Here is a 21,677-nt window from a genome sequence, read left to right on the forward strand (position 1 = left end):
TCGAGTAAACATAAGGACGTTAACTAATTCATAGATTATGATCATTTAAAATATTACGCGGAAATGTTACATTACAAACCATTAAGAGATCGTACTTGGAAATTAAACCCAAGAGGAAATTTTAAAAAAAAAGCCACATCCGACTTTAAATTGAGGCTCTAAAGTATGACTGTAGAAATTTACGATATCAATTTTAATTTTCTGGCTAACAATGCAATTTCCAGATACAAATGAAATAAAAATATACCTATACAAAAAAAGTCTACTTTTTTTTAAAAAAAGAGGGGAAATATTGATCATAAATTCGTTTTTATCAGCTACATAAACAGATATACTCAAAATTGATATGAATTAAAGTTATAAAATATATAGTAGCAGGGACATTTAACGAATTTTACTGGATCATACCTTATTCGCCTGGTTGATATGAGATATTGAGAAGCAGAAATAGTGATGTCAATATGAATTCTAATGGTGGTGAGGGGGGGGGGTATCCTCTACTGACTGATGAAACTCAAATGCCAAAAATTAATCCACAGAAAGGGGGAGGCACCAAATATAAAGAATTCTTATTATTTGGTTTAAGATAAACGTAATTGGGAACTGAATTATTTCGGGAAAAAAGAAAAAAAAATCTTAAGTAATTCGTGTCAACATATCTCACAAAATTATTATCAACTCCATCAACAATACAGTGAAAGTCCAGGAAACTGAACAAAACAAATGAAGCGAACGGAACACACGATACACTGGCGGATTATTATGGATCGCCACACTCATCAGAAATGATCAACTGACAGCAGCAGAAGCCTCGAGGCAGCAAGACTTCTCGGTATTGTGCAGAAATCTTCTCGACATTTGTGGTAGTGACCCACAATCGGCGAGACGAAAATGGTTACTCAAGCGCGAAACCCACTCTCGCTTTTATTGACCTATTTGTGCAAGGTTCAAGTGGGAGGTTGGAATGCGGTCTCAAATCACGAAAATGGACATGCATTTTCACCGGACACGCTTCGGTGCACGCGTTTTCATACGGCGGCATTTCTTCGCAAAGTTTAGAGCTTAAGCTTTTAGGAGCATCACTTTCCTTACTGTTACAAAAAAAAATGAAGAAGCAGTCATTCAAAAATATGAAACTAATTAGTTCATTATGAATTTCTTAATTATCTTTAATAAAAATATTAAATTGATGTATCTTATCACTTTAAACGATAAATTCCTATATATAAAAATTTATTTCGTGTATCTCGGAAACGGCTCTAACGATATGGATCAAATTTTATATTTATATAAGGTTTTGCTTTTTTAAATTTATCTGTATAGGTGTCTTTCCTGAAAAAGCACGATTTTACACACACACCATTTTTTTTAAAATAACAATTAGAGTTCTTTTCTATCTGCTCTCATGCTGACAATAACATATAGCGACATTTCATAAATTTTTGTAGTACTTGCATTGTTGCATAGGATGATAACCTACTAGTACCTCAAAATTTGGCGAGATGGCGTTATATGACATTATCCGAATATGAATACCTTCGACTCACATCCAATAGCAACAATGCAATTATAGTAATACCTAATTCAACATGTTAAATTAAGTGCATTCATGATTTTTTTTTTATTTCAATGATCAGTTTATATGTAGATACGATTGAAAGATATTCATATGTAATCAGTATGGGATTCATATCTAAATATTTTCTCCGGAAAAACACGATTTTACAAAAAACTGCCAAGCGAAGCTCAGTCAGTACTCATAATTAAATGTAGATGATGCAACATTTTGAAGTATAACACCAAATATCGCATGCCATTCACTTCCTGTACTTGAAATGGAAAGGTAAATTAAGAAAGCTAAATCCCAGAAATTTATTTTAACTAACTGGAAAGAGATGATTTAATGTTAGAGGTGTAACTATTATTTCGTCACCTTGAATGAATTAAATTTCGAAACTCTCTCATTATTTGGGACCAAATAATCTTATTTCTAAGGAATAGATCCGATATCAAAAAGTAAAACAATATTGAGAAACAAACGATCTAGATTACATACAATGATCAGTATAAATTTTCCGATTTATAAACATTGCAATCAAAAACCTGTTTCTTTACTAGAAAACTGCATAAAACTCAGATTTGATATACAGGTGGTTTACTGTATGATACACCCCGCCCTATCGAAGTACCTCGATGCAGAATAGCTGAATCGCCGATGCAATAAATAAGGAAAAAGTTACTAAATGACCACTGACCCATGCACCAACTCCACCCTTATGAGGTATGCGCAGTCATCGGAAATGCAACCAACATAACTGTATAACCAATACTGCACCCTGCAAGAATGCCGAATACATTTTTTTTCAACCTGCAAACAGCTATGCAGAAACAACTGAAATTAAGAGAACAACGTTTATGATGTAAAATCATTCAATACATTTTCTTACTAAAAAAATGGGAGATATAATGTTTCAAGAAATGTTAAGCTTTAAGAGAGGAACTATAGGAAACTAAAGAATTAAAAAAAAAATCAGTTTATTTAAAGAATACAATGGACAGGAGAGGAACTGACCTGATAATCAGTAACGCGTGAAATAAATAGATAAAATAATAACAACCGTTGGGCATTTAAAACGCTTCTACCTTCTGATGAATTATACAGCGATTAAAAGCAATAAAAATGCAATAAAAAGAGATAATTTACTAGATACCTTAAAAGTATTGCGTAAATGATTCTTTAAGTACATACTTAAGACGCCAGTTTAATCCTTTAAAGGGCCATTTTTTTTTAGTCATTTTATGTTAAAATATTTTTGGGCTTGAAATTAGAATAAGAAAAGGGATTCATTTAGATTATTAGATAAATTTAATTTGATTCATTAATTAATTTGGTTAATTAATAATTAAGTAACAAATCACGGCAAATCATTTTGTCTGAGATAAAGAACTGAAGTAAGTTTCTTGACTTACTAAAAAAATTTGTCAGAACTTATGCCAACCTACATAATTTCATATAAAGACTGATAAATTTGGTGGGAAGCATACTTCCCACGGCCCTAGAAAGGGTTAACCTAATAACTACCTAATTTTTTCTTCCAAATTTTTAGCCGGATGAGTTACATATATGCACAAAAAGTTGTGCAATAATATAATAATCATATTCAAATTTTGTTTTGTTTTAAACATATTTGATATTTTTGAAAAAAAGAATATCGTTATAAAAAGATAAATAAAAAACAAAAGACTGAGTAAGTAACAGATCGTTACTATAACCTCTAAATTACATATTTATATATGATATTTCATTATAACATAATAGCCAAACCATAATTATGATGTTCCAAATGTGACAATTCTGCTCCGTTCAACTTATAATCCAACAATTTCAAAATTGTTCCTTATTGTAAAAAAAAAGCACAGAATCCAACTTTCTGCTACACACAATATTGACAGATATACACTGAATGAAATTTTCAAGCGTACCAAATATATTTTTGGCACCGAGTGGTGTACGTAAAATCCATAATGGGGACCGTAGCAGCTAATGAATTAAGTGACAAAGTATATTTCCACTGGTTTGTTCTTAAAAATAAAATAATTCTAAGATAAAACTGGCATAGTACTTTGTTCTAGACGCATGCCGGAAAAAAACTAAATAAAAAGGATTAAAAAAAAAAAAGAACATTTCTAAGAAATATATCTTTATCGTATATTTATAGTAACGATATTTGTTTATAAAGTAATGCCAAATTTAAGTAAATACAACATGTCCGATAGAATTAATACATCTTGGCGAATTGTGTTTTTTCAGATAATTTTCTCCCTCTCTCTTATTGAAGTTCGTTTCATTTTAAAGAAGCTTGAATGATATGCTGATACAAACATCTTCTAACTTCATGAATTATAACTTTTAAGCAAATAATTCAATAGATATACCCGGCATAAAGGTAAATTTATTTAATTTTATTTAAAAATACGTTCATGCAATAATGAATACAATCAAAAATTTTCACCACATCTTTAAATAAACTTCAATGATTCACATATTTGACAAATATATACCCTCCACCCCCTAAAATCTCCAACATTTGAATTAAAAATAATAATAACTGCTTGGTACAAAAAAAAACTTATTTATCATAAAAATAAAGGGCAATCGATTAAAAATAAAATTTAAATTCGTGTATCAGATAGCAAAATGTTGCATTAAAAGTTGTTAGACAAGAATCACAAAACAATCGCTGTTGCTGATATTACACTAGGCCTGGCCTGGATGACATAACATATTAGTTCATGCCTCGGGAACAGAAGACAGAGCTAGAATCTCGATTCGATTTCGCAAGGTGACATTATCTCACCAAATCTTAAACAACGAGTTGAGCCTATCGATTGCATGTAAACATAGGTTTAATAGCAAATGAGAGGAAATTAATGGCCGCAGTTAGTGCAGGGTAGCCAATATAATTGCCGCTGAGGCATCTAGATGAATGAAATAGCCTAGATTAGGCGGCCACTTGAAGAGCTCTGAATGGTGCCCCCGAGAAAATTATCAAATCACGAGAAACGGCAATCATTATGTTTATAGCTGCAGCACAGTATTAATAATTAGCATCGGTTAAGAAAGGTTCCATACTTCCACGAACAATCAAGTAAAAAATTTTAATATTTCCAGGATAAGCATTTGTACAGATATAAGCCAAGAGCAAGCTTACTAAATTAATTTAGACCATTCTAATTTCCAGAGCCACGGTATAAATAATTTATAGGTGTTTTTTTTTCTATTTCTCCGACATAATTTGTGGCTTTGTATAGGTTTTTAATTTCAATTATGATAAATTAAAAAAGTGCAGATCATGAATCTAATTCAACATGAGAATCGGAAAAAGAAATAATCCGGCAGTTATTGCAAAAAGATGATTTTTGATTATCGGTTGGAATCAGAAGCAGAATTCAGTTTTACAGCCGCTTTTCGTCTTTCATAATAATTCTTTATTAGAAACCCTTTTAAAAAAATAAGGAAATATATGAAACAATTTAACTAAATCCGATCTAAGCGTTCTTAACTCTAAATTACTTAACTGCTCATGTTGGATCAATACGCCAGGGATTCTGAATGAAAAAGTTTAAAATCAAATTTACGTTAGTGCAATGATTAAAACTAATATTTCTTTTAAAAAAATAATTCAAGACGCTGATTTTAATTGATTTAATTAGAGATTTTCAATCTCGATTCCCGCCAAACCAGTTTGAAACTCGTAAATGAACTTGGAGATAGAACCTGACCATGCTGCATGCATAGACACTTATTAGATGCACGGCGCCAGTCTATTTGCTAGACAGGTGAATAGCATTTTAAATGTGCTCAAATTTTAGACTATGACGAAAGAGCGAAGGCAGTAAGTCAATTTTTTCAATCTGACATTTTAACCGAAATTATGAATTAGTTACTTTTCTAAGACATTTTTTTATTTGCAAAAAACAAACAGATTTCAATGACCAAAACTGATATATTTCAAAAGACTGTTTTTAGAAACAATTGTTATTTTAACACTTAAAGAATTCCGAAAGTAATTTTAAAGTAAAGTAAGTAATTTCCGAAAATAAAGCAAATTATATGCACTTATACAACAAACTAAATTCGGCGATGAACGCTTTTGTGGCACGGTAAGACGATGGCAGTATAGGCACAGAAGCCTTACTGTGCCTACATACTGCCATCGAAGTTTTGGCGAAAATATTCCTCCCATCAAAAGCAAGAACCACGCTACTTTTGTGAATTAAAACAGCCAAGAAGAAAATTTCTTCGCCATGAAATGAAAAGATTAATATAAAACCTGCCAATAGTTAACCCTCTACATTGAGGCAGTCTCTTTTCAGGAGAGACACCCTCGCCCACGAAGATTAAAATCGATGAATGGAGGTAAAGAAGATAAAAAGCGAGTTTCTAATCGCGATGAATTTCGCAGGACGTTAACTGATAACTCGGCGTTTCCGGATTTACGGATCTGTCAAGCGATAGCGTGCGGCACGGGGGAAGGAGTTAATTTATTATTAAGTCATCCGTGCTGCGGTTTTCCGAATGTTCGGCCACTTTGAAAATGAGCAGGGGAAATTTTGAAGTAATGGAATTATTTTATTTACAGTGCAGTCAGAGGTTTTATTTATTATAAAATGAAAGAAACTAGTTGGTTCGAATTGGGGGAGAGGAAGGCAAAAATAATCAAAGAGCAAATAATGACGATTTATTTTCTAGAATGCTATATAAATTCACAGAATCGATTGATTTAAGGAACCTGCTTCTTAAAATTTTTATATTGGAAACTGATCTAAATCGGAACCTTATTCTAGATTAATCATATTTCTCAAAAATTTTACAAACAATTAGAGATAAAATTAACAGTTGATAATATAATTTAACTTGTCATTTTTAAAATAAAGAATATTTTTTTATGAAAAGTACAATTATACTTTCTTTTCCTAAATTTTATTTTATAATTTACATGTAAATTAGCACATTAGATGCCCGGCGCCACATTTTTAAAATTTAATTTTTTCTGGAATGCATTATTTAATTTGCAAGAGCAAAAGCGAATTAATATCGTTACCAGAGAAATTAATTCAGAACAGGTGAATGCTTTTTCTATATGGAAATTTAGTATTAAAAAGGATTTTTTTTTGTTAAAAATTTAAAGTCATTAAATCAAGTACATTGATAATTTTCAAATGGATCTTGATTTCTTCAAAATCCTATTTTCATTCTAATTTTTACTTAAGTAAGACAGTACTTCAGATTCGATGGAATAAATCGAAAACAAGAAATTACAATTAGAACAAATAATATTTCCTAAAAGGGCCAAGCTCTTCTGAGTAGACTCTTAAAAGATTTTCTAAACCCAATTTCACTGCTGTAAACATTAGGATGAACTAACATACATTAATTTTTAAACAGCAGCTTAGCAAATCTAGGTGCTAAACTTATTTATTAACAGCTAATATAATTTTTGGACATATTGTTTAAGAGTAAAATCATGTGAAATTTTCTACATCCCCCCTACCAATGATTTTGTTGGCGCGTAATATAAAATATAAATACTTAGTGAAGAATATATGCAAAACGGCAAAGATTATTTATTAATAACAAAGACGGAAATAATATATATGATTGTGACATTTTATCTATTACTGATATATGTTGAAAAAACAATAGCTTACAGCTCGTTTCACATAAGTTAGCCAAAATGAAATTAAGTAATTTATATAAACTAGCTTTGAAAAATAAGATATACAGGACTATGTTATGATTGAGATCGAGAAAAAAAAAAAAATCTCGCCGTAATTTTTATATTAAAAAAAAATGTCGACGACAGAAATAATATACAAGATACAAAATTGGACAATCATAAAACTTTTTTGTTTTTTTGTTTGTTAACCCAACGCATGACAGACAATATTTTCGCTTAAATAATTTCTTAAGACAAAAATTATGTTTGTTTTAAAAAATCTTTGAAGATTTTTTTTTCTCTACTTCTTATGAGTTTAAGACAATTAAATAATTGTTCAAGGCAAGATTTTGAAAACAGGATTCCCAAATGTTGTCAAACAGAAACATTTGGGATGTAACGAAGAGAAGAACACTCTTTAAATCATTATATATAGTAGAAATACTATCCAATCTTGAATTCAAAAACCTTCTCCGCTTTTGCGCATACATTAGGATGCGTTTATTTAGTCAAAATAGGGGCGAGAGGAAAGAGAAGAGGAGGATACATTTACATTCAACAATAAGGTGAATTCAGATTTTACGCGACGTAAAAACTACGGATAACTCGTCATATTGTCGGGAAATGTTCTAATGTAATCTAATGCAAAGTAATCTAATTCACAATAGAATACTTTGGAGCAATTTTTATTTACTGGATGGGGCTTAAACAAAAAACTATGGAGAATCAATAAAAAATTTGTTCTTAAAATGTGGGTTTTTTTTTTTTTATACAAAATAATAATTTTTTAAGCTAAAGCATTTCTTCTTTTTATTTGTTATTGAATTTTTTTAATATTAATAACGATAAATAAACTCGGTCACATTTAACGATATTGCAGAGAATATTCTTCGGGCCACTCCTTAAAGCTATTTTGCCACTTGAACTAGCTATATAAGCAATCAACACAATTTTGAATTAAAATAAAATGGTATTGTCAGGAAGACACGATATTCACATACAACTGAGGGGAAAAAAAAAAAAAAAAAACTGAACGAAGAAGTATTTAAAATGGGGCAGAAATCAAGATCAAAGAATGACAAAATGCCTCATCCTTTCGCATCTCATCCCTTAACGTAGTAGAATCGCCGAAAAGTGGTAGTCTCGTGTTACTGAAACAAATACTTCCTTTGCGCGAAAAATAATGAAATGAGAAACAATATCATTGAATAGAACACAGACCTCATCATTCATTCGGGTGATTCGAAGTAGGTGCATAGTATGTCCCCCAAATTTCCAAGATAGTAAACTTCACATGTTTTATAGCGAAATACAACCCATTAAAAATTACATATTTTGGACTTCAAAATTCTATCTCTGAGCAGCTGATGGAAAAATAAAAACTACTGCACAAAATTTTCCGCTACGTAAAATTTTACAAATAATTTCATAAATTTTAATAATATTTAAAACATCATAATTTCACAAATATTTAAAAAAAAACTATTAAATTAAAAATATGAATTAAAAAAGGCAACATACGCATTCAAAATAACGCCAGCATCTTTGAAACGGTTATTTACGAAATTTCTACAAATTGCAGAAATTGTTTTAACTAGGAACCTACTTTAAAAAATTAACCAAAATGTCGAAATGACCACATCTCATCACTAATCATTCATTTGTGTAACTCCTGCCGAAATAAATTTTCTGTCCCAAGGACGTTAACATAACGATTTTGGCTCACGAAAAACAACACAACTCAAGTATTTTCCTCTTCCCTCCTGATGTATAAAAAGATATTTAGAACGAATACGCTTCAATCATTCTGAATGTACATCTCAATTGCAGCAATGGAGTCGTCGACAATATAATTGCTCCACTATACCCTATGCTAACTAACATAAACCAGAACTTCATCGACTGACAACTCAAACCTCACGTGGAGCATTAGTACGTTCTAACAGATTTAAGTAAGGGGGAGTCGCGTTCCGGTGAGGGGGTGGACACGCGATACGGTGGGTGAAGCGACTCCTGCCACGAGGGATGGGGAAAGTTAAAATTAGGCGCTTATTTCAGAGTCAAGACGGTACTTCGTCAAGGATGCTGAGCGGCTATATCCGGCCTCTGGGATTTCCTACACGAGAGTTCATTTCTGCTGTTGTCGCTACTCTCCCTCCCCCTCTCTTTTTTTTTTCTTATTTTTTTAGACTCTGTCAGTCATTTTTTCAGCAAAAAGCTGTTTAATAAGTTGAATAGATTTGTTTTGAAATGTCGACTATACTTAAATGTATTCAGAGAATTTATAACACAGCACAGCTTTTTCCCTCCCATACACACACTTTTCTGATTTTTTTTTTTTTTTTTTTTTTTTTTTTTTCAAACGAGGTATCTCTAATCTACCACCCAAAAAGTGTTGTGAATACAAAATCAAAGTTAAACAGCCAATCGAGATATCAATTATACTAAACAGCTATTCAGCAATTTTGAATTACGTGACATCAAGACGATATTCTTAATTCATCCTAAAAAATGCCAAAGCATTTGCATCGAGAAGACCCAGTGGAAGTCAAAACTGCCCTACACTCCATCAAATTGGTCATCAAAAATCCACTTAAAATTGTAACTTTTTTTTTTTTTTTTTTTTTTTTTTTTTTTTTTTTTGTAATACAGCAGATGAGTTTTAAAATATACGATATGAAGATTAAAAATCTGTAACATTAGAAGGGAATGCTTCTAAAATATTTATTAACACATAAACCTTTGGCTTTAAAACATTATTTATTATCGCATTATTTTACATTATCACTTTAGTATATTATTTATTTGGCAAAATACTTTCATACATTATTTACAATCTTCTTTAATTAGTAGCAAGTACATGTTCTTTCTTGTGGTACGTATATTAATTGATAAAGACTATGATAAAAATGTGAAGCAAATTTTAATCCTCTTTCACTGCTGATTAAAAATAAATTTAGAGAAATCTTAAATAGAATTGAAATATTTAATTAGAATTCTTTAACAGCGAAAAAACTATAACATATAACTTGGAAATCAGCAAATTCAATAATGATTGATATCGCTGAAATTTCTAATATTAATCGAAAATAAATAATAAACAAAAAGAAATGATTAATAGGAAAAATTCCCTTTTTCTTTTTATACAATAAAATTGAATAGCATACAGTTATCATTCACATACTATTTATATAAAAAAAAAACCCCTTCGAGGATTACTTTTTACTTTCTCACATTCGTAGTATAGAGAAAGCATTTTAATAGTTAAAAAATTCAAACTTGAGATTTCGGTGAATTTCCATGTTTTAGACCTACTTGAGTTCAAAAAACAAATTTTTAGAAAATATCGGTTTGCGATAAAGATCTCAAAAATGCTTTGAGCTAGACGGACGAAATTTGGTATATGGTCTTTACAGCATATTTGTATTCTATCAAGTTTTGTACAAAATCCGATCAAAGGAAGATACAGTCTGTACTGCTGTTCGAAAATAAGTTAACACGATAACTACAATTCGAAGAGAGCTAGATTGGTAAAATTCGGTACACACATTTAACATCTATAGCGTAGACATCTATAAAATTTTGAGCCAAATACAACAAGGGGTTGATCGTCTATACTTTCAGAAACATGTAAATGCGTTGATGACAAATATATCAAATTTGATATGGGTTTTGAGACAAGTTCAGTTTTGAGTCAAATTTTTGTTTCTGTCGGTGTGGGAAAAATGTGTATAAACCCAAATTCGATTTTCGGATATTATTAAGAGCATGCCGGGGATTAATCGCCAAAGATGACACGATAAATCCAGCAAAAATGCTAATTCAAGCAAAAAGTTAATATTTCATAACTATTGTACGTCAATGCAAGGCGTTCTCTGATATAACAACCTTTATTAGACAGTATCCGAGAAAGTTTTGAGAAGACCACTCGGCTGGCTCCCCCTCCCCCTTTCTTGATACAAAGACAGCAACTTGGAGTCACTTTTCTTTACTAAAGAGTTATAGATTAGGAAGAACCTAAAATTAGCACCTCTCAAATATTTTTACTACCACTTGACTTACAGAGAGTTAGAGGACAAATGATCTAACAATGACAAAAGAATTTGTGGAGACTAAGTTTAAGAAATACTAGCGCGATTAAAATTGTAAAAGAATTCAATACAAAAAGAAAAAAAAGATGATGCTTGAAATAATAGTTTTATAAATAGTTATACTAGTTTATTAATCTATTCCTCTTTTACATTCCGTATAAAGAAGGAAAATATTAAATTATAAAAAAAATATTTTTAAATAAATTTACTTTTTTAATTGCATTTTGTATAATATTAAAATATTTAATATTTTATATTATACAAAATTGTATAATATTGTATTTATATTGTACAAAATTGTATAATATAAAATTAAAATATTATACAACAAATTTTAAAAAAATGAAAAAAAAATATTAAATTATAAGAAATATCTTTAAATAATATTTACTGTTCAAATTGTATTTTGTATAGTAAGAAATAAAATTCTTTACATAAAGATTGCTCTCTATAAAATAAATGTTCCCGAAATAATTTTAATTACAGAAATTTCAAAAATAAAACTTTGGCCCAACGCAAAAAAGTACGTAGTTATACCATTAAGCATCCACAAATTTTGAATAAAACAAACTGAAAACGACCCCAAACCGATGCATTTATTTACTAAGTATAAATGTCGTTACTCAAAGAGATATTAAGTGAAGAAACAAAATCGTTTGCAAACCAGTTATTGGCTTCCATCCACGTAACGATCAAATATTTTTGCTGAAATTTCAACTCAAACTACATATGTGAATGACATCATTAAATATTTTTGTACTTGCCTCAGTTTATTAGAAATGGCTTATGACTCAAATATTTCCCTTTCCACTTTTTTTTTTTTTTTTTTAATACTTAAAAAAAATGACTCGTAATGATAAAAACTCTTAGATTCCTCTAATCATCTGATCGATAAAAATGTTTTAACAATTTTTCATTTGTAATAAAATTAATATCATTTCTATAATAAAATATTTTTCGAGACATAAAAGCGTACTTCAAACAAAGTCAAAATTTAGCATCCTCGATGGATCCGAGAATTATATCGAAATCTTATTTACCTTAAATTGAAAACCACTCGATTCTTAGAAAATTGTTTGGTGTACATAATTCATTTGAATAAAAATTATTCAGTATACACATATTTAATACGATAAAGATAAAAAAGATCCAGAAACTCAACGAGAATTATAATTAATGTGATTATAATTTTGGAATTATTTCTCGGATTTTAGTAATTCCTTGGAAAAAAGACATGTGATGGATCTTTTTGAAACTCAAAGAGATTAATAATTAATGTTATTATAATTTTGGAATTATATCTCGGTTTTTAATAATTCCTTGGAAGGGAGAGAGAAATCAAACACACGCAATTACGTAAGAAAAATGTTGGCAGAAAGCAAATAAACATTAAAAAACACTTATTGCTAAGTATTTTGAGGTTTATCTGCTTTCTACAAATAAAATTTTTTTTTAAATCTTGAAATATCATCTGTTTGGTTCCTTTCCTTCAATAACGTAAATTCCGGAGGTTAAGAACTTTCGAGTTCAAGTACTCTGCAATCCATCCCTCAAAACGATAAACCGAGTCATAAAAATTTATCTAATGATGTATAATTTTCCGCAATGTACCAGGTTCAATATTTATAACATTATCGGTCACCGAAAAAAGCTATTTCTAGTAAATGAATAGGACCAAAACGATTTTTCGATTATTTAAAAAATAAACTAAATATGAAAATATTGCGGGAATATTATCTCTGTATATAAAATTGAATACCTACTTGTTTGAACTTTATACAATTCCACGCCCCTTGACAGAATCGAAAAAAATTTGGCATACCTATGTCTTAACACGCGCACACACACACACGCACGCACGCACACACACACACACACACACAAAATTAATTTAGGGGTCACAAAAGGGGAAAAAAAATCTATGGCCTTCTAAAGGAGGTAAAATGAGGGTAGAATGATTTTACGTTTATTCGCCATTTCATTGCTCAAATTTCATTTTTAAACCATTTTTTAAAAAATTGGGTTTTTTTTAGTAACAAACTTCATTTCGGTATGACTATTTCTCTAAATTTTATCAATATTTCACAACTTTTGTGCAATGATACTATCTAAATTAGGGTTAGCGATTCTAAAACATCAAAACAGTATGACGTAAAATAAAATGTATTTTGCCTTTTCTTGTGTAATGTAAGTGAACAAATAAATAATGGCGAAGTTACGAGTACAACTATTAATATCTCATTATAATTAACAATCGTTTTAACTTCAAACTTCTCTTAAACGGATCTTTCAGCAGTTAAAGATTAGAATACGAACATCTTTCATAATTTCAAAAACTTACCAGAATTGAAATGCACTGAATATTAGACATGTATCAGAATGTGACGATTGAGCATAAATACATGTGCAATAGACTAGTTCTGTATGAAAAAATTCAGGAATTCAAGCAATGTGCAGCTGTGAACTAGAATAGGAATCAGCAGTTGATCTGCAAATAAAGCAATCTGTGCACATGTATCATGGAGAGAAGAGAAATGCGCTTTTAAAAAGGGATTGATGCTAATTAAATGGATAAAGAATAAGTTATACCGAATTCAATTATAATTGTACCGAAATCAATATTCAAATCGACAACGTATTTACCCGAATCAGTAATTGAATCGACATATTTTAAACAATGAAAGCATCAAATATATTAACATCTAGCAAATAAAACTTCGGGAAAGTTGGGAAAACGATGTATACGGTCTCTTTAGTTATTTAGGAATATTCGTTCGGTACAGATGGTAATAGTGTCATCTTCAAAAGAATGAGAAAATAATCTTTGAAAGAACAATCGTTATCGAAAGAGAGAGAGAGAGAGAGAGAGAAACCCATCAACTCCTGCAAAAAGTTGAGGTTAGTCAATTTCAGTTTTAAAGAATTCACCTTTAGCAGATTATTCCATGAAATGTATCACAACAAAATAATTGGAGCTCAAAAAGAAGCCATTTCAGTAAATACAACTGTACGAGCAAAACTAAAAATAATAATTTTTCATTAAATTTCGCAACACGCGTAATTCCATTGATAAATATTTGGATCACCAGCAAAAGCACAAAGTTCTCATCACACGATATTAGCCCAAAACATAGAATTATTACATCAATAAGCTCCGGACTTCAGATCAACAATCATACGTTAATTGGGGCAACGCCCTGAATTACGACAAAAAAATGAATTGGAAATTCTTTCGAATTCTTTTCTCTTTAATTAGAAAAAAAAAAAGTTCATCGATTTAATAAAAAGGGAGTATAAATCAAACTTTCAACATATTCAGGAATAAAAGAACGAAACACTTATCGAATCATTCTTTCGTCTTAACACATCGAAAAAGGAAGAACTCGAACACAAGGTCACCTTTCTTTCCCCACTCTACCCGAAAACATGTTCCAATCGAATAAGAATACAATTTTTATTGCATATTCGGGCAAACGATAACAAACGTAAGAAAGGAAGAAAACGACAAAAGCTCGGGAAGACGAATGACGAAACGCACGCGAGAGAACGATCGAAAGAAGTTAGGTGACGCGAAAACCAGACTACTGAAAGAATATCGACGAATAGGTTGTTCACCCTCGCGATTGTTTCGAAGGGGGGGGAAAAGGGCTTTCTAAGCACCATTCGGAGGAGCCATTCTTTTTAAACTCGATGCATATTTTCTCGATCTATCATGGCAAGTGTCGATTTCAAGTGGTTCTAGTTTCTGCTTCATTTTCTGCTCTCGATACTATTTTTTTTACCCATTTAACAAACTCTTGTGATACTATTTATGGATTAAGAAAGATCTTGGGAAATAGTAACGCGCCGATATTTAACACGTTTTTACTCAATTACAATTGTCAAAGTGCATGACTCCCTATTATAAGCATTTTTATTTATTTATTCGAGAAGCTATTGTTATTGCCATTTTACCTGTATTATTCAGAGATTTAATTGTTATTTTACAAAAATTCTTCTTCTAATGTTAAAGAAAAAAATATCCTACGGAATATTCGATGCTCATGAAAATCAAAATGGAGAAATTTTAGACATACTAAAGGATAACAAGCATAGTAACGACTCCCGCATAAAAGGAGTAGGAGGGGTCTCTTCGGAACCTCCGCGAATACTCACTCAACAAGATCGCAGAGAAATGAGAACTCATATTTTATTTTCAAAGTTCCGCACATGAGTGCTTTATGCTTCGTAGTATAGAGAAGAAAGCCGAATATGTGTTACAGATGCCATTTTTTTCCCACTGGTTACAGCCAGAATTTGACACAGTACTACAATTTCATTTTCACAATTACATAACAAAATTCTTTAACTCAAGTTATCGTGTTTGCATGCAAGCCGAATGCAGCAGTCGATCAAACTGTAGATGAATTTGGTACAAAATGCGATATGAATTTACACTTTAAATGCTAAAACTATGTACTAAATTTCACCTATCTAGTTGTTTGACTTACGGTGTTACCGTGTTCCCTTGCATTAGAGAGCAGACATACGAACTCTATGTGAAGGAATTCATTCAAAATCTGTCAGAAATCCACAAATGCAGAGTAAAGCGTTTTCCAAATCTCATGCGTCTAACTCGAAGGTTTTCTGAGTTATCGTGTTCAGACACAGATATAATTCTATAGCAGTGTTTTTGGAACTAGGAAGGTCTGAAGCGTCAAGTTCATATTTTTTTTAGACCATTATCTTTCTCTTTTTTATGTTAAAGAAAGCAAAAATTGTTAACATTTCTCATTTTTGCGTCGAATACGTACAAATTTTACTATATTAAGAATAAAGCAATTTTCACAACTAATCAGTTTAAAGTGACAAGAAAATGACAATACAGATATATTTAGTAAACGATTTGAGACGCAAAATATATAGCTTCATTCCCACGATAAATACTTTGAAAAAAGAAAATGTAAGAAAGAAAGAAACTTCAAGCAATTTATAAGAAATATCAATTAATTTAAATCAAGATTTCCTTGGAATTTGGGTACACAAAATATTAGAGAAAAAAAAATTGAATAATTATTTGAAATGAAAATTTCATGAAAAACGAAAATCAGCAAAATGGAAAAGATAGAAGGGAGAATCGTAGAAATGACAGAGATTTTAAGATCGCAGAAATCTAAAAACTTATATGCTTTATTGTTTTAAAAACACAAAAGAATTGCAGCACATTTAAATTAATTCTATATATTCTGAATTTATCGTTGCCAAATATCTTTAAAAATTGAGAAATTCTAGAAAACTCTCGATAAGAAACATGTGCCAAAACCACCGAAGAAAGCAACAATATACAGAAAATGAAAGCATTGATCGATATTTTTAAACAGGAATCAAATTATTAACGTCTTTAGCATGAAAAGTATTCAATATCATATTCAAAATGAAAAGTGAATTGCAACGAAAGCATATTACGAAAAAAAAAAATTATAGTCATTATGCAATTATTAAAATAAGCGAAGAAAATTCACCACATAGTACAAATGTAACGAAAACCGGGGGAAAATATATCTTACTTTATAAAGGACAGAATAGAGCACATACTTGCCTAGTAGGAACTTAGATACAAAAAAGATAAAATTCAGTGACTGACTTAAAAGCGAAAATCATTACTAAGCCTATTTGTATAAAGGATTTCTTACCTTTCCATCTCAAAATGAAAACTGAAACGTTCCGAACAACTTAAAAATAAAGCTAAGCAAATAAGTAGCTAAAACAAGCCAGATAACTTAAAATAAAATTAATAGAATCACTCAAGAAAAGCACATCAGAGCTTCAAATGCAGATAATATTAAACAAAAATCTACACTTTAAACAATTCTGAAGTTTCCCTTTAAGTGTTCATAATAGTAATGAAAAATTACTTTCATTACATTCGGTAAAATATTAATCTTAGGCAAAGAGGCGATTCTTCAGTTAGAAGAAAAATTGTTGATGCAAACAAGAACGTTATAAATTTTAGAATTATTTCAAAATTAAACTGCAAGAAACAGAAATTTTAAGTTTCCAATAGAACATGTAGGAAAAGTATCAACCTGGAATCATCTAAGATTACTACTTCCAATGCAATATTTACGAAAGGAAATATTAGATAATAAATGAAAGTGCGTTAAAATAAATTCATTTCAAGACTTGCAGAATTCAAAGCGCATTGCAAAGTGTCTTTCGCTTTTCGAATAAAATGGAAGAGGAAAATATATCTTACCATTGCTTGGGATCTTTCCTGAGGCAAGGCCCCGGCACACTTTATCGTCTGCGGGAATCGGGGGGTGGACGGAATGAAGAGCGGGGCTGAGTGGACAATCAGAGGGGGGAACCCTCTCTCATCGGAATCTCGACTTCCACTGGGTACGAAGTACTCCCGATTCTGAGGGCGCAATGCGCAGGCGTAGAAGAGGGGGCGGGGATGACCGAGCAGGGGCGCATCCCACGTCGGGCACCCCCCTGGACCCAAGCATTGCCACTGGACAGTATCCCTCCGACCAATAGGAGGCGGCAATTTGCAATAAAAAAATAAAAAATCTCAGACGACAGATAAAGGGGGTGGCAGAGAAATGTTCTAGTCTTTATTTATTGCTTCCATGCAAAAGATGTTTTGTATTTTTTTTCGGCAACAAAGATATTTTATAAAGAAATGAAGGGAGGGGGAGGCAGGTTCCAAGAAAGCATTTGCCCTTATAAGGCGAATCGCATTTTACCGCAGAGGAGTTGCAAGGCGCCACATAAAAGTCGCGAATCAGAATAGGGTACAGTCGCCACCAATTCCAACAATCCAGTCGCCGAATCGTGCTTTCAGTCTATTTTTAGACACATCTCTTTTGGGTGTACAAAATTGTATTTTATATGAAGTGAAGTGAAAAGTTCCATTGTTTCACCTAAACCTATTTAATGTAGTAAAAACACTATCTATATGAAGATATTTGATTAACAACTAAAAGAACTAAACAGGAAAAAACTCTAAATTGGCGATCTAATTGTAAATATACAGAACTTCAAAGCGAAGAAGGTATTAAAAGTTGGAACAAAAAAGTATATCGAAAGTTACTAGCCGAAACAAAAAACAAAAAAAATATTTGCCACATATAAAACAATTAGAAATGAAGATTTGTTCAGAATAATGAATAAAGAACAAAATATCGAAAAAAAATTTCACCAATCAAGTAATCTTTTGCATAACTACTTTTACTTCATACCGTTTTTTAATGCGTAAAACCTAAAATAGAGCGAAATATAGACATCAGCACTGTCAATATTGAGATTTCTTTTTTCCGTACGAAATTGAGCTGTAAACCCAGCCCCAAATGTAAAAAGCCTTGTAAATGACAAAATAAAATACAAAAAAAAAAAAAAAAAGGCAAGGTAAAAGTAGTCTGTAAAGTTTAACCAGGAAAAGACTGGAAAACTTAGGTCACGAATTCGTAGGCCAAAATTACTGTGTGGCCTACCAATATAAAATGCGCATGCATTGAAAGCGAAAAAAGTAGATTTTATATGACATTTATTGCTGAACATGAAGTACTGCATCAAAGATTTTATGGGAAATAGAACTGCAGAGAAAAATAATGTAACCAACGAATAAGAATACAGATGTGTTCCAAAATTCACTCAAGATCCTATTTCGTGAGATAAGAGAATATTAATTACATAAGATTTTTTTTATTTAGTATTTTTTTTTATTTATGATTATTTTATTTTTTTACATTCAATGATATATGAATTGTTCATGAAAAATACAGCAGTGATTATAAACTTTAATGTAACCACCCTTGGGAGAAATCTTATTAAAAATCTTCAGTCTAGTTTTCGAAAATATTGTACCTAATAAAGAGATACTGTCCTTTCTATAGAAACCTATACTGTAATACATAAGTTTAAAGTGTAGAGGAAAAAAAAGATACAAATCGTTCAACAATTAAAGAAAACTTCGTGGCAACAAGGATAAGCACAAGGAAAAGCCAGTTTTACATCTTTTAACTTAACATACCATATTTGGGATGTGTCCCCCTTCCCTCAGTAATACAAAACAATGCCTATATGTTTGGCATTCAGTTAAAAACTTAACTGTATAAAAATTCTAGATAATGACATAAAATGAACGATTTTTTTAGCTGGAAATAGCATATTCATTTCGGGATCATGTTACCGCCTCACTCACATTACTCATTAGAAATTAAAAGATTCACGGCGTATCTTTAAAGGACTAAAATTTATCATATTACGTAGAATACTCAACTATTCAAAATATTTAAGCACATAAGTAAAAAAATCAAATTATTCTACTTAGATATTATTTCAGATTATATTCAAATATGTCTACAACCCCCCAACTAGATTATATTCAAATAGTCACAACTAGAAAAAAAAAGTATTTAAAGATGTTCTCTTTCGCATTTTCCGTTCTCTTTTAGACAAAAATAAATAAAAAAATAAAAATAAAGTAATTTTATAAGTAAGCTTTCTAAATAAAGCAATCAAGAAGGAAAATGATCACACAATATATCATCCCAATAAAGATTGTTATTTTAAGCGGACATATCAAATAATTATCACTACATAATTATCAATCGAAGCAAGGAAATAATAAGCCCTATATAAATACGAGAAATACTTCGTTTCGAATCTCTTTCAGTGGCAATAAAATCGCAAAGATTCCACTAAGTCACAACTTGAAATTCATTGAATGATCATGGCCGAACTCATGCCACAATAACGCAAAATGATTAATTTTTTTTCATAAAAAATGTCGACAATGATTTTAACGATAAATAAATTTTTCATATTCCTCATTTTTTTTAAGTGTAATTCCGAAAGAAAAAAAATAACTTTGAGAGATTATTTAAAAATTAGCCTTTTACACTCAGAAAAGTAATCCGATGCACAATTATTCATCTAACACAAGGGCTTGTTTATTGTTCCGAGAAATAAATACATACAATTGTGTTAAGTTGAATTTCCCTGAAAAAGTAATCTACATCTTTTTACCATTCCGTAGGTGTTTTTAACAATCAAAATTGAAAAATAAATAAATAAAACTTCAAAATGATGCACCGTCTTGAATGTTGAATGAGAGGCACCAACCGAGTGCTAAGGGTTAAGTTTCCACAGAAATTCCCTACTCGGGATTTCTTAGCGATTTTAAATTTTCCCACGAGCTCACTTCGATGTATAAACAAAATAAGATGCATTCATCCCTCTCATAACATGGTTAATTCACTCCGTATTTTATCCATGAAATTAAAACGTTTAGCACAATTAAAACATACGAAGGAAAGATCTATTTTACATTAGCAATAACAAAGTTCGCAATGCAACATTTTTGACAGCATTCAAATAAAACGATACCCGAAAAAAAAAACATTTAATGCATTTATTCTATAATTTTTACTTACACTGCTTTAGAATACTCGCGGTGCAATCGGCTGTGTTATGCACGTTTTTACGGCGTCATTTAGCGTTCAGAACCCATAATTTAAGAAAGTCTGTTCCTTGTTTAAAATTATGCCTCACGTTCTAAAAATATTTTTTTAAAATTCATTCAACAGAACTTAGAACAAATCTCACAGCAATTTTTATTATTATTACCCCAATAAAAATAAATAAACTGCCCGGCATCTTGAAGCCAGGTAAAGCCCCAAGTCCCGAGCTGACGAGTGAGTACTGAAAATACACCTCGAGTAAGGTCAAACAAACAGAGGGTGCGGCACAGAGGAAAGCAGCCAAACCAACGCACCCGGAAACGTCACCAGCTTTTTCCGGAGAAAATAAATAACGCACAAGGTTGGTGCAAGCTGATTTCGAAGTTGCGGAAAGAAACAGCTTCCGAGACAAATGCCTTCAATTTTTAAATATGAGACAGAAAGCTGCAAATGTACTGAAGGGATTCCTAGATCTTAGTTCACCCGTTCGCATCAAATTCTCATTTTAATAAATTACAAGTCAAATTTCTCTTAAAGGATGTTAACCATAAATCGCATATTTGTCTTTTTCAACAAAAACTGTATATAGTACACTACAGAGTATCCGGCCTAATGTGGCGGAAGGGCAGGCCGGACACCAAAAAAGCCGGATAGGCCGGAGTTCTATGAATTCATTTCTTTGCCAACCAATACCAGAAGACAAAGCTTTTATACCAAAACACAATGCTATAATACGTATTTTCACACTTCTTATTGAGTACTAAGCCCTCTCTTTACCTCAAGCAAAATAGAATGCGGCCCAGTGAATCACAGAAGCAGTGGCCGGTAACGTGTCGAATTAAAATAGAAAGCTCTGGATTGGTAGTTTATATACTGCACTGCATGTTTCAAGAATTTATTTGAGAAAAAGTAAGTTAAAA

The 21,677-nt window shown here is 31.1% G+C and overlaps 1 protein-coding gene across 5 annotated transcripts in view; it reads right to left on the bottom strand.

Moving 5' to 3' along the window:
* The window catches only part of LOC129975781 (talin-2-like), a 108,635-nt gene that overhangs the window by 54,721 nt on the left and 32,237 nt on the right, over positions 1–21,677 (bottom strand). Inside the window, exon 1 of one of the 5 annotated variants that reach the window (XM_056089000.1) lies at positions 17,547–17,568. The exons of the other annotated variants lie outside the window; for them this stretch is intronic. The gene's annotated coding sequence lies outside the window, so the exon portion shown is untranslated. Of the gene's footprint in view, positions 1–17,546; positions 17,569–21,677 lie in introns of those variants that run through there. 5 annotated transcript variants of the gene reach the window in all.

Source organism: Argiope bruennichi, chromosome 7 (genome assembly GCF_947563725.1).
Source record: "Argiope bruennichi chromosome 7, qqArgBrue1.1, whole genome shotgun sequence".
Classification (NCBI taxonomy): domain Eukaryota; kingdom Metazoa; phylum Arthropoda; class Arachnida; order Araneae; family Araneidae; genus Argiope; species Argiope bruennichi.